Genomic DNA, 15,472 nt, shown 5'->3' with positions numbered 1-15,472 from the left:
AGTCATTAAACTCATAAGTTAAGAAAATAAAAAGTTTAGAATAGTGTCAAAACTTGCCCTCAAGTTTTAGAATTTGTAAAGTCACACTGATGAACTTTAATTCTAAATCCTAGAATTTTAGAAGTTTAAAATTCAACCCTTATACTTTATAATATTATAGGTTTAATATATATATATATATATATATATATATATATATATATATATATATATATATATATATATATATATATATATATATGAACAAGTTAGTCTTACCATTAGTAGGCCTCATTCACGAAGTCGGTCTATAAGGGGGTATAAGGTTAATGTCTATAAAATGGCAGTTTAATGAGTGTCCACTCTCACCCACCGCTTCCTCGACTGGTAGAGGGTCGTTAGTCGAATGAGTAGGATAGAACACTAATTCTTATATATATATATATATATATATATATATATATATATATATATATATATATCTTAAAGATGACCACTTTTTAGGAATAGTGAAGTGGAGTGTTTTTTGGCAAGAATGGTCCCCCTTTATGTATGTGTGTTCAAATCGTCTTTAGGGTATTTTCGTGTCAATATCCGTATAGTCTGTAGACACGCATGTTGATCATCGTTTGGATTTATCCCTTATGGATCCTTCCACCACCTCTTTATCTAATATCCCTTTTCATCTTTGTCCACTGCCTCCTTATCCAATATCCCTTTTCATCTTTGTCTACTGATTTCGTCGGATGTGCGATGTTTTTCATCGTTTGGATTTATCCCTTCTGGATCCTGGAGAAGCCACCCGACTTTCTTCTCTAGGTGCTTATAAGAAGATTCAAGTTTGAGACTCTTCAATCGCCTCACATTTCTTCTAGCAGTCACCTCCGCCTCTCTTGTCAGGTTCACCTCCATCGACCTTTCCTTCCCCTTTTTTCTGCAATCGATTTGGTTTCGTATTCTAAAATTGTCAACACCACCATCACTCAAGCTTCAGCTCTCATCTTTACCCAACTAATCACTAGACGTAACCTCCTAACCTCCATCGGCGAGACCCTAGGAACGAAAATTATGAGGTAGCTTCACATGTCCTCATTCCGATTCTCCAGTCACTGCATCCACTGTAGGTAAACACTTTAATCTAACACCCTACTACCGTCTTAGCGCCATCTCTATCGTCTGTTGCACTCTCCTCTCCGTTCCAATAACACCATCTCTCTTCTTTGGCTTGAAACCCTAATTAAAGGAACGACATATGTAATTGCGGTGTGTTTTTCATGGTTATTTGGCCATACTCTTTTGTTTTTACGAATAACCCTTCTCTTTATGAACTTTGTAATTTTTTTTCCTGATGCTTTTCCTTTCAGTTTAGGGCTTATTGTGTAATTGTGATTACCTTCTTTTACGTGTAATGATACAAATCTCTATTTTTCATGTTAAAACACCATTAAAAGTTGGTTCACTTGAGTATGAAAGTAATATTATGTTTCTGATGACGTTTTATGGCATACCGGTGGTGTATATCTATTGCTCTTTAGACCCTTTGGATTCCATCTACATCGATAACTTCATATCAGGTAATTATTGGATTCCAAAACTCCATTAATTATGGAGCAAAGAAAGTTGTTGCTGTAATTTACATCTCCTTACACAAGCTCATGACTATGTATAGTTTATGTAGTCTACTCTAGGCTCCACCCCTAATCCTCTATTTTATCTTCTCCAACTGAAAAGTCACGCATATACAGATCATAACATGACAGTGAGCTCCGATTACCGAGCGTTCATGGAGAAATTCATTCTCCCGGCGCAACTCGCCTTCAGTAGCCTCACTTTTGGTGTGAAAGACATCTTCAGGTGGTTCTACTGTAGCAGTTAGTGCGAACCTTACTAATTTATCTTTAGGTGAGTTTATAGGGAATTCTCTTTTTTGGACTAAATGAAACAAGAGTAATTGACCATCTTGACCTTTTTGTATATATGTGTAGACACTTACCCAGGTGGAGGTGTAAGAGTTCTTGGATCATACTGTGGAATCTTTGGGTTTTGCCCATGTCATGGAATCTTTAGGTTTCCATTGAAGAAATTATTCCATGGCACAGTGTTTTGATATTGTTGGTAATATTTTGATCTTGCATATAAAATGACCATGTTGCCCCTGATTTATATCTAACTTTGGTGTTATAGGTGATGTTTTACAGTCTATTAACATTGGAGACTATATTCAAAGCAAGTTTTCAAGTTTGAATTGTCACCTCCTCACAGAGTACGTCTCTGAATCACCTAATTTTTAAAAAATTTTAATCTCTCTTCTTTTTTATGAGTTTTGTGGATATAAAAGATGTATATGGCTTTAATTTCTATGCAGATGGCACTTGAAGAGGGTATAGGTTATGTGGCTTCTGACTTACATTATTACTCTCCTCATTGCATTTATCCAACCTATAATGATTCTCTTTAGGATTGAATTATGGGCCTATGATTGTTTTAAGAATTCTAATCGCCAACATTGGTAAGAAATCCAACTCTTTTCATAAAATTGTAAAGAAAATTGAAATTTGTTGCATAAATAAAGGATCAGCCATGTGGATATATCTTTGTTCTTAATAAGTCATGATGAAGCTTATGGATTATGAACCAAAATTACAAGAAATTTTTTTTAAGCCAAAAATTAAAAATTTAAGTTGTAGTAAAGGACCAAAAAGTTAATGAACTTCATATTTAAGAACCAAAATTGCAAGGAAAAACTCCTTTTTGTTATAATTCACTTCAATTGTTTCTGACAGATGAAAATTTCATATCAAAACAAATGTACAAGAGAAAAAATAAGAAGCTTCACATGGTGGAACACAAGATATTTGGGTGGGGTATGTATTTATGATCATAATCATATATTTTAAACATTTTCCAATAGATATTACATTATGATTGTAATTCATAATCATATATTATGTCTTTTTTTTATTTAGATGGTCATGATGATTCAACATTATCAATCCCAGCTATTACTGTTGTTCTCCAATACATGCTCTCTCCAGCACAAATGAGGGTAATTTACTAAAATATGGCATGATATTAATTGTAGTATTAAAATAATATAATCCATGAACTTACACAATCAGTTGACATTCGTCTGGCTTTTATTCAGATTAGATACTGTCATTTTTTTGTTTTATGTATAAATTTAGAGTTAAAAGTTTGTGTAGATTTTGGATACAAAGTTTTTTGGTGCTCCTGTGATGCTCTATTGTTGTTGTACATTTCACTTATTGATTTTAGTTTAAACTAATTAGTTGTTTTTATGTTTTCAGATTTCATTCTGTTATAACTTTTAATGTGAACACCAAAACAGGAAGTCCATTTGGAAGCATAAGGCAAACAGCTGAACAATCATCTCTTATGCTGATTGTTACATGGTAAATCAAATCACTATTTTCATAAACTTCATTCATGTAATACTTCAACATTATTAATCTTCTTTTTTCATACAGTTGGCTGCCATTCTTGTCTTTGAGATCACCGAATGACCAAATATCCCTTCACCTTTGTGTCATAATGATTCATTTGCTGATTTCCATGTAACTTTGGTGTATTCAACAGTTGATCATATTCGATCTCCCCAATTAAAATCAAGCTTTTTTATACAACTCTTTGATATGTTCTATTTTTTTGAAGCATCCAAAACACATACATATCTAACAGTGGCTCACTTTCAATTCTTTTTTAAATCTTGTCGGAGAGGGGATTATGATCGGATTTTCCATACCATCCGACCTTTGAAAATCATAATACAAAACCTTATGGTTGTTGCTATTTCTTTCATTTAGCCCAAATCTTAACATTGTCATTGAATGATGGAAGAATAGGATCGTTGCTTTCATGAAATTTGTGTCAACATGCCGTTAGAGTTTTCTTTCCACTTTGCAGAATCTGTTTTGGTACTTTTTTTCTTATATTTAAGCACAAATGTTTTTTTGGCATATATATTTATTAAATATAGGCATCACAGTATGTTTGCAATTTGTTTCTTTGTTATTATATGATAGTTTGATTCAGCTTTTGAATATGTTCAACAATTTCAGGTATTCTCATCAACAAATGTAAAGTACAAATCTTTCAAAATAGATACGGTGTTACAGTTTTTTGGATTTATTTATGGTCTGTTTGTGTCGTAGGCGGATGATTATGTTGAAGATTGTTAATAGGAAATTTTACAATATGTTGACTATTTAGCCCCTGCTTGCTGATTTCAGGTGTGGTGCTGTTTTGGTGCTTCGTGTTCAAGGATTTCATCTCTTTTCATCCACCTTCATTTATTTTGGTTTTCTATACTCCCAACGTTGCTGGTGCAAGAGATGTCAATATACTTTCGTTTATTTGTTTATTATTATTTTTCTATTTTGTTGGATTTGGATAAAAAAGATTGGGTGATGCAGATGCAAAGCCTAACAATTAATAACATTTACAAAGAATATACAACGGAAAAAATTGTCGCATCCGACCCCTGCAACGCGGGGTTCCCCACCTAGTTCTCATTAAAAGTATAATGATAATTACAAAGTAACTAAATGTTTTATTAAATTCCTAATCTTAGTTACTTTAGGAAAATGTGAATTTGATGCTAATCCATGAAATTGCACTTTGCACCTTTCCAAGTCGTTAATGGAGCGTGTGTGGTTAACCGACACATTAACATTGACTAGTAAGGGTGGAAAAGGGTGGCTTGATGTTTATCATAGATCGATGGAGTGTGTGTGGTTAACCGGCACATCGATTAGGAGATAAATGACATCAAGAGTACCAAGTACATTTGCATGGTTATTCACACCTTGTTTGTGATCCTCAGTATCCCGGTCACACACCTGAAGGACATAATCGAGATTTAAACATTCCATTGAACTGTTCAACGAATCTCAAAGGATCTAGGAATTTCAATCCAATTAAAATTTAATAACAGTTTCGTTTTTCATGGTGGAAATTGGTAAATCGTCATTTACCTACCTTCAAATATTTTGCAAGTTAGATTACGACATCCCTCTTCCAAATTGTAAAATATTGTGTTGGTTCCTAGCCTTAATATTTCATTTTGGGTGTTATATTAAGGACTCTTTATCTAATCTAAACTTTGTCTTTCTTTCTTTTCAGATGTCTTCCAACACTTCTTCTGGCTCAAACCCTACTGGCTCCTTCTCTCTCTTGAACCATTATGGGAGAGTCATCTTTGATGGTACTAATTTCAATGATTGGATTAGGAACATCAAGATGGTCACTCACTATGAGGATAAAGAATATGTCCTCGATAAGGAGCTAAAGGAAATTAATGAGTCTTCTGCTACTCCTTAGGAGATTGGTGAGTTCAGGGCACATGATAAGGATGCCACCAAGGTGTCTTGTATCACGTTGGCCACCATGAAAACCGAACTCCAAAAGTCCTATGAGGACTTTTACCCTTTTGAGATGCATCGAGACATGATGGAAATATACTATCAGAGTGCTCGTCAATTAACGTATGAAATCATCTGCTCCATGATTACAACAAAGATGAAGGATGGTGAACCTATCACAGCCTACTTGCAGAAAATGCAAAGGTTTGTGGACCGTTTGCTCAAATTTAATGTTAACTTTGATGAAGAGTTGGCCATAGATATTATTCTACAGTCGCTACCTCCCTGTTTTTTTTTTTGGAAAGGGAACTTCCCTAACGAGGGTTTCCAGGCCAGCTTTCGAGCACCGACTAATCCCCCGCTGAAAACATGAAGCTTTGCCTCATGTCCTGGAGTCACTTCAGGCGAACCTCCATGACCACAAGGGCTGAATAGTGCTAGGTTTTTAACATGGGTCAATAGGTTATCCGCCATATCTTCCACATGTCTTACCAAGTCACCACAATCAAAGTGGTTCGCTACATCCCCGTTATGATCCGTTCCATATGACTTATCATATGAACAAAGAGGAGGACACTCTGAGCAAATATCAGGGCCTTTTGAAGACTGTTGAAAGTGGTCTCAAAGGTAAAAATGTTGTATCTACTCCTTGTAACAACCCGGAATTCCAGGTATTGTTATATTTATGATTTTGGGTGTTTTAAGAGGGGACTCGGCGAGTTGGAGGTCAGACTCGCCGAGTAGGATCGCGGGTTCGCGACTGGACTCAGCGAGTCTGGATATGGACTCGGCGAGTCCGCGCTGTTTAGCGAAACCCTAACTTCCCAGGTTTGGGACATATATAAGGGGCCTTATGGCCGTCATTGTTCACCCTAGTCCTTTGAGTGAAACCATAATTCGATTGCGAGCATCTGGAGCAAGGTAGAAGACCATTATTGATCTTGGAAGTGTTATTTTGCAAGGAGGAGGAGGCTTGGTTAAGGGAACAACAGGAGAAGCCATATTCTGAGGGTTGGGGACACAGAGCAACGTTATTCAGGTAATATTTTCGAGTTGATCCCTTCTATGTTGATGTGTATATGGATTTAGGGTTTATTGAACCCTTTTGTGGCTAGATTGAGTGTTTCCTTAGTCCCCCAAGCGATTGGAACCCTATATTGGAACCCTTGGAAGTCCAGAGTGTCCCATGCTTGAGCTTTTCGGGAATCAATGGAGGTTTTGGATTGGAATCCTTATGCCTTAGGTCAAAACGTCAATTATGAGTCATGGGGTGTATTATGAGCACCGAAATAAGGACTTTACGTGATGAACTAGCCCAGGAAGGCCAGACCTATGAATTGCCGGAGCAAATCTGACCTTAGAAAGCAGTTTGAGCGGTTGCATGGCATGGACTCGCCGAGTCCGATGAACAGACTCGACGAGTAGCTTGAAGATTGCCTTAGACTGGTCCTGTCCGGGTTATGGGTTGGATCGGTGAGTCAGGGCGAGTTAGAGAGGGTTAACAGGTGGTCTGAGTAGAACTGGGACTCACCGAGTTGTTCTTCAGACTCGGCGAGTTGAGTCGGGGTGGCCCCGCGATTCTTCCAGGAGGAACTTGTCGAGTCAGGGGAGATACTCGACGTATAGAAAGGGAATCTTAGAGAATTGGTGAGGACGTCTAGACTCGCCGAGTCGCCCTAGCGCTCGCTGAGTCCGGTCAAGTTGACCGTTGACCGTTGACCGTTGACCAGAGTTGACCTATGTTTGACTTCTTAGGGATAGTCAAACTTAGAAGATAAAAGTGTTAATAAGAGATGTATGATGTTATAGGGAGATTGTAGTTCGGCGGATCGAGCACGAGTGACTTCGGGATTTGCTAGCTTTCGATATTCACGAGGTGAGTCTTCTCACTATACCGTACCCGGAAGGGTTTGACTGTGTGACCGGAAGGTCAGATATGATATGTGATATATGTGCTACATGTGATAAGATAATTGTTATGCGTGCTATGTATGTTTATGTGGGCCGGAAGGCAATATGTTATGGGCCGGAAGGCGTGTAATCTGGACCGTAAGGTTGGCGTGGGTAGGACCGGAAGGTTTACCCAGCAGGGACGGAAGTCCCCTGAGACCCATGGACCGGAAGGTCAGGGCCTGGAAAGGCGTATGTGCGTAAGTTGTATCATGGGGAACTCACTAAGCATTTATGCTTACAGTTGTTATGTATGTGTTTCAGGTACTAGCGAGGACCGTGGGAAGGCGCCGGCGTGATCTGTACACACTGATAGATGTTTTGTGATCTTGGGATTCATATGATTTGTATTCTGACATGACACTTGGAATGTTTATGCCTTGTTTTGAATGAAAATACTTTATTTTGAAATGAAAAATTTGTTTGAAAATTTACGTTGTTACACTCCTACTACTAATTCCCCTGTTCTGGCAATTGGACAAGGGAAAGGGAAAAAGAGGAAGTCTCCATCAAAGAGCTGCAAGGGAAAGTCTGTTGATGGATCCTCTTCAAGTGGAACCAAAGGTGGTTCTAGTACTCTCTACCGTTCCTAAGGAAGCAAAGTGTTTCTATTGTCATGAAAAGGGAACTGGAAGCAAAGCTACCCTAAATACTTTCAGGATGTCAAGGATGGGAAGGTTAAAGCCACCCATGCAGGTATTTATACTATTCTATCTAAAAACTCATCACATTCTAACTCTTGGGTTCTTGACACAAGTTATGGATTTCACATTTGTTCTGATGTGCAGGGCCTAAAAAGAAGTCAAGATGTGGAGTACGGGAAGATAAACTTGATCATGGGGAATAGGAAAGTTTCACCTATCACCAAGATTGGAGTATACTCTTTATTGCTTAGTAGTGGGTTAAAAGTAGATTTGAATAATTGTTGCTACTCGTCTGATATGGAGAGAAATATTATTTCCTTTCATGGTTTGTACAAACAAGGCTATAGTTTTTCATTTGATAATAAAATTGGAGCTATTAATGCTTTTTACAATGGTGTATTTTATTTTAAAGCATTACCTTGTAATGGTGTATATGAAACTGTGAATGTTGTAGACAACTTAGGAAATAATGTGTTACATATTGATTTTTCCAATGATTTGGATAAGGAATCATTGTAGCATTGTCGTCGTGGACATGTCAACAAGAAGCACATAGGCCAACTCCAAAAGGTTGGAGTTTTGGAGTCATTCGACTTATGTTCGGATGACACTTGTGAATCTTGTTTGCTTCAAAAGATGACTAAATCACCCTTCACTGGTACTTGTGAGAGGAGTGAGGGTTTGTTGGATCTCATACATACCGATGTGTGTGGGCCCTTCAGAACCGCCATAAAGGATACTAACCACTTCTATGTGACTTTTGATTATTACAATAGATATGGCTATGTCTACTTAATCAAGCATAAGTCAGAAACCTTTGAAAGATTCAAAGAGTTTAAACAAGAAGTGGAGAATCAGCAGGGTAGGAAGATAAAGATGCCCCAATCTGATCGGGGTGGTGAGTATCTTAGTATCGAGTTCCTAGACTATCTTAAGGAGTGTGGAATTGTTTCACAGTTAACGCCACCTGGGACACCGCAACTTAATGGTGTGACTGAGAGGCACAACCAAACCTTGTTAGACATGGTTCGTTCCATGATGAGTCGAGCTTTGTTACCAATCTCATTCTGGGGCTATGCCTTAGAGACTGCCGTCCATATCGTTAATCTAGTCCCAACAAAGAAGGTTGACAAAAGACCTCACGAAATGTGGACAGTGAAGGTTCCCTTGTTATCACACATCAAGGTTTGAGGTTGCGAGGCTTTCGTGAGACGTGAGACTCACGAAAAGCTCGAACCTCAGAGTGAGCGGTGTATTTTCATCAGCTACCCACCAAAATCCTTTGGTTATCTCTTCTACAGACCGAGTGGCAATGTTGTCTTCGTTGTGAGGAGAGAAGTCTTTTCGCGCGCGCGAGAGAGAGCTCATAGGCCAAGGAGACAGTGGGAGGCAAATTGACCTTGAAGAGCTTCAAGAGTCAAGTGGTGAAGGAACCTTAAACACTAGCGATCAACTTGAGGAGGAGACTCCTGTTGAATCGATTTTTGAGTCCGTACCACTTAGGTGTTCCGGTAGAGTTAGAGTTCCACCTGAGTTTTATGGCTTTCGTATTACTATAGAAGGTGATACATTTATCAGTGATAGCACACTGCTAAATTTGGATGAACCTAACAACTACAAGGAAGCAATGGCAGGCCCTGAGTCTGCTAAATGGAAAGAGGCAATGGATAGTGTGATTTAGTCCATGTATGACAATCAAGTTTGGAACTTGGTTGACAATGTACCAGGTCATAAGACAATCATGTGCAAATGGATCTTCAAGAAGAAGACTGACATGCTTGGGAAAGTACACACATATAAGGCATGACTGGTTGTGAAGGGCTCTACTCCAACTCTGGGAGTTGACTATGATGAAACCTTCTCACCAGTAGTGAAAATTAAATCTATTAGGGTTATACTAGTCATAGCTACATTTCATGATTAAGAAATATGGCAAATGGATGTCAAAACTACTTTCCTTAATGGTAAGTTGGCTGAGGATGTTTACATGAGTCAACCAGAGGGTTTTGTCAATGCAAAGTACCCTAATAGAGTGTGTAAGCTTGAGAAATCCATTTATGGATTGAAACAAGCATCTCGAAGATGGAATCTTTGTTTTGATGAGAAAGTCAAAGAGTTTGGGTTTTAGAGAAGCGAGGATGAGTCTTGTGTATATGTCAAGGCTAGTGGGAGTATATTTAGCTTTTTGGTGTTGTGTGTGGATTACATACTACTCATAGGAAATGACATCCCAACCTTGCAGGAGGTTAAGTCCTGGCTTAGGAAGTGTTTCGCTATGAAGGACCTTGGAGAAGTTGCCTATATTCATGGGATAAGGATATTGAGAGATAGGGATAAGAGACTAATTGGACTTAGTCAAAGTACCTACTTGGAAAAGGTGTTGAAAAGATTCAGCATGATGGATTCCAAGAAAGGTAACTTACCGATCCGGAGCAATCCCAAACTGAGTAAAACTCAGAGTCTGAATACAAAGGCAGGCATAGTTGAAATGAGTCGAATACCATATGTTTCCGCGGTTGGATCGATCATGTATGCTATGACTTGTACTCACCCTAATGTGACCTTTGCTTTGAGCATGGTAAGCAGATATCAAGGAAATTCGGACAAGGCTCACTGCACTACGGTAGAGAACATTCTTAAGTACCTGCAGAGGACTAAGGACTGGGTCCTTACCCTCGGTGGGAATGATGACTTGAGAGTGGTGGGGTATAGTGACGCCAACTTTCAGACCGACAGAGATAATTGCGGCTCTCATTCGGGCTGTGTATTTACCCTGAATGGAGGAGCAATAACTTGGAAAAATATCAAGCATGAGACATTAGCTTATTCAACGTGCGAATCAGAATACGTAGCAGCGAGCGAGGCAGCGAAGGAGGCGATATGGCTGAAGAACTTCATCGAAGACCTTGGAGTTGTGCCAAGTATAAAGGAGCCTATGGAGATTTTTAGTGACAGTGAGAGTGCAGTTGCCTTAGCCAAGGAACCAGGGGTCATGGCAGATCCAGACACATCTACAGAAAATATCACTTCATAAGACATCGAATAGAAGGACTCCTTGTTGTAAAGAGGGTATCATTGGATCAGAACCCAGCAGATCCCCTTGTTGCAAAGAGGGACTAAGTAGGGTTAAGCATTTATAGCATGCGATGCGCATTGGGCTGAAGGATGATATTAGTTTTAATGATTAGATAGCTGTTTCGAAACTTGTAATAGAAAACTATAATTGACATTTGATGCTTAAATAAAAGGTGTTTTTTATTTACTAGTATGGTACTGTCTCATGCTAATTGCTTACTATTGTTTCACTTTGCATGTTTTGACTTCCAGAATAATTAAAATTATTCAAACCATCTACAGTCGATCATATCTTGGAAGTAGGTATTAAGGCAAGACTGTCATGAATCTGGCTTGTAGATGTCTGAATGGTTTAGACATAGCAAAGGATTGCTACAATATTGATAAGTGCTCATAAGGTCTGAATATTGGATTAAACCCACACTCACTTGTATCGCTTCATGGAATTTATCTCAAGTGATTGTGAGACAATAATATCATATAAGTCTTCAAACCAAGAGATATGAGTTGTTGACTATGATTTGGTTCTGCATTGATAGCACGAAACCGCTTCAGTATCTTGATGCTATAAAACGTGTTGTTGTGTACAATTTGATGAGTAGTTAGTACAAGCATAAGAGCCGAAGTTTATATGTTCCTTTTAGTCCTTGGAGGATTAAAAGTGATATCTTGGCCCCCTCGATGATTTCGTTTTGAGTTATGTGTCGGGCCCGGTCAGAACTAAATTGATGTGTTCGATTAATTTATATGTCAAACAAATCGGAAATCCGGAAACAAAATGCTAGATAAAAAGTATGACGTTGTTCCATGTATTTTTCCAGCTGATATCTTGAGAACAGAGGATTATATGATCACTTATCTAAAATGGAGCGTCACAGTTCGACAAAGGCTTTTAAGAGCTACAGTTGCTAGTCGGAACCTGAAGTTATACTTACAACTATAGTTATTAAACTTATCCAAGTGGGGGATTGTTGGATAAGGTGTCTAAGTCCATAACTATATTTGGTATGTACTTGAACCGAGAGTAGCATGGTCCATTTAGGTTGCATGGCACCAGAATAATTTGTAAGGATGGACTTTTGAGAAGAGGATATTTATGATTTATTAATATATTATAAGTTCTAATATATTAATATGAAATAATATTATTTAATTAGTAATTATCAAGAATTAATTTGGAATTAATTTCGTTATCAAAAGAGACTAATTAAATATAAGGGGTTGACTTGGTAAATCATTCATTCTTATGGTGTGGGCCAATGATCCATGATTCCTTAGGTTGGGCTAAACCCATGTGACAACCCATGGATGATTCATGGAGGTTTAAACCCATGGAGCCTAAGGAATATGGAAGGTCATGGCCATTAAGGTTTACATGGTATAACCCTAGTATTGCCACACTATATAAAAGACCCCATGGATCCTAAAATCGGCAACCTAGTGTTCTTGGAAGAGCTATAGCCGATTTTTGAGTGCAAGTATTCCCTCTCAAGTCCTCCATTGTTGGTGGTGTTGTGCGAAGCATTTGAGGCATCACATTTGGGGTGCTAGGCTCTTAAAAGTCCAAGGAATCAAGATACAAGAAAAAGTGTGTCTTCTAACTAGATTTTTGTTATACAAGTATCGATGATTGTATGTTAGCTAGGCTAATGCTTTGGAAAATCATTTTGCATGTATAATTAGAGAAAACATAGATTCAAAGCATTTAGGGTTTTATGTGCACCTTAAGGTTGTTAGGATGCTCAAAACCCTTCACATTAAGCTCATATGGAACAAGGATCTAAAATATTGGAGTTCTGATTCATGAAGAAAATCATTTGGTTTGCTGTTCTGACCATGATTAGTGTTCTGATTGTTTTTCCTATTGTTTTTATTTTCTAATTTTGGGCTTTAAACCCTTTTACTTTGCCTTAGAATTAGATGAACTATTGAGATTATGGATTAATTTTCTATAAGGATTATTTATTCTTATTAAATTTATTTTGTCAATTTTGATTGTAGATCCATATATGTTAAAGATATATCGTTACTTTATTACTTATTGTTGAGATTATGTAGTTAGAAGATCAATCGAATTACATCTTCTTGAATCATAGTTGTTTTATGACATTAAAATAGTTGTGAATAGAATTTGACTCAAACATAGGGTTGGGTTAATAATGTTGGATTAGGTTTCTAAGCCCATAATTAGTATAAACTTGAATTGATGGTAGCACGGTCCTTTTTGGGTTGCCCTAAAAGCTAGCAATTAGACAAAATTATTTTGGAGAGAGAGAATAATTTATTTTGTGATTAATAATATGGAAGAAATAATTTTCTAATATATTATGAGAATATTATATTAATCATAAATTATGATATTTAATTAATAATTCATCATAAATTAATTAGAATTAATTTTAGGATTAATTGATTAAGTAATAGTTCAGGGTTTGTTTGGTTATTTATTGGAAGTTAAACGAAGGAGCCCATGGACCTCATTAGATGAGGTGAGACGAAACTCACTTGGGAAAGCCCAAGAAGATTTCGTCAAAGCCATCAGTTGAAAGGGAGTGGGATTCTTGGTCACCTAGCAAAGGTATTAGGGTTTCCTCTTTAAACGCTAGCTTTGACACCAAGCTATCTCACCTATATAAAGGGCATTACCCTTAACAAATTCAGCACTCCTAACCGTAGAAGAGATATGGATGAAATCCGCCTCCTCCCTCTCCATAATCCTTAGTTGCTAGTCTTGGGTGTGAACCACCAGAGGTACAATTCTTGTGGTGCTAGCCGCCAAAAGATTTGAAGAAGGATTCAAGGTTGTTTCCAGTAACAATATTAAAAGTTAGTTTTTCTTGTCTAATGAATTAGATAGTTCATAGGAAATCTTTGTAGGTTAGTGTTCATAGTATGTTGCTAATATGTAAAAAACATCGATCAAACTTGGTTGCATGTGCCATATTCAATTGAATTGTTTGATTGTTTTTCCCCTTAAGGAATTGTAGTTGTAACCTCTATTTCCCATCAAATAAAGTTATGAAATTTAATGTGTGTGCATGCTTAAGTGACTACTCTATACATGGTTTAATTCTTATGACTATTAGGATTGATAGAGATCAAATATTGGTTAATAAGAACTTAAGACTGATAATTTACATAACTAATTACATGACCAATGCATAATTAACTTTATGATCATTAGTGTTAGATCTAGATGAATGGATAATTAATTTACGAATTAGTGAAAAATTAAGAAATAACCATTGCAATATAATAATTAACCATGATTTTGAGATGTAATCAAGTTTAAACCAAATTACCTAAAGTGATTTGTTTCCAATCAGTTTATCTTCTTTGTTTTAGTTATTTGTATATAGTTATTCGAGTTTTATAATCGAAACCCCTGTTTATTTCTTTTGTTTGTTTGGTGTAACATATAATCAAAATTCTAATGTTAATTCACTACCGTTCACTAATTTTCGACACCTTTTCTTTCCACAACTATACTATTTCACGATTAGGATGAATATCGAATGTGTGAAAGCTAGTTGATATAGAATTGGATTTATAAATGTAAAACTAATGAAATATAATACACATCACTAGTCCTTCACTCTTAAGCTTTAAGACCAAAGAACAACTTTGTATTACAAGAGAGAATGCTAATGTCACTTTTACTCAAACTTGGCTTCAAGAAGTAAAAAGAGAAAGTGTACACGAATTAATATATCATACCTTAAGATATATTTTGATACTTGTTAATGAAAATTATTATTTCCATAAAACAAATTATTTCCAATGAATAAATAAATACTATCAATATTTTAAAAAGTCAACACAACCAACATTACAAATGTTCAATGGATTGCTTTAACACTTCAAATATACATTTATACATAAAACAACTTTCCTAACCAAAATTGCATGTAACAAATTATTAATATTTTAAAGTTGTCATAAAAAATATATATGACTGTTTTCTTACAAAATAAAATTATCCATATTTCCAAAAAAGATTATTCCAAATAATCTTATAATCTAATCATGCATGAAAAAATGACTCTGATACCAACTGTTAGGTTTATTTGAAATTTGGTTTGCAAAACACAAAGATGGCATCGAAAGCATATATGATTTGAACAACATAAAATTAATTTATACCCACCAAATGATAATTTTGCATGAACATGAAAAATTAACTCAACCATATGAAGAAAAGAGTAAAAACCATAGATGCCTTGGGTTCCTCAAGGCATGGTCGGTCCTTAGGATTCAAATGCCCATGCCGATCCAGAAAAAGGCCCTTAGGCCCTAACGTGTAACGACTTAAATTATATAAACTAAATTGCCAACCAAATATTACCTTCCTACATAAGCCAGCAGATAAAGATTTTTATCATTATTTTTTACGTGATCTACCGATTTTAGCATATTAATACTTAAACAACCAGTTAGTAGCTA

At 36.6% G+C, this 15,472-nt stretch overlaps 1 long non-coding RNA gene across 2 annotated transcripts; it reads left to right on the top strand.

Annotated features, from left to right (window-relative positions):
- Positions 1–702: 702 nt before the first annotated feature.
- On the top strand, positions 703–6,004 carry LOC145068629 (uncharacterized). 2 transcript variants are annotated; one of them, XR_013689031.1, is made up of 8 exons: positions 703–1,881; positions 1,965–2,094; positions 2,164–2,242; positions 2,345–2,843; positions 2,946–3,025; positions 3,329–3,392; positions 3,468–3,554; positions 4,230–6,004. It is a non-coding gene; the product is annotated as an uncharacterized LOC145068629 (long non-coding RNA). The 2 variants fall into 2 exon arrangements; XR_013689030.1 differs by having other exon boundaries at positions 3,288–3,392.
- The last annotated feature ends 9,468 nt before the right edge of the window (positions 6,005–15,472 follow it).

Source organism: Lactuca serriola, chromosome 8 (assembly GCF_051521515.1).
Source record: "Lactuca serriola cultivar US96UC23 chromosome 8, Lser_US96UC23_V15, whole genome shotgun sequence".
Taxonomy (NCBI): Eukaryota; Viridiplantae; Streptophyta; class Magnoliopsida; order Asterales; family Asteraceae; genus Lactuca; species Lactuca serriola.
The sequence above is the reverse complement of the archived record's forward strand: the minus strand, read 5'-3'. Positions and strand labels throughout refer to the sequence as shown.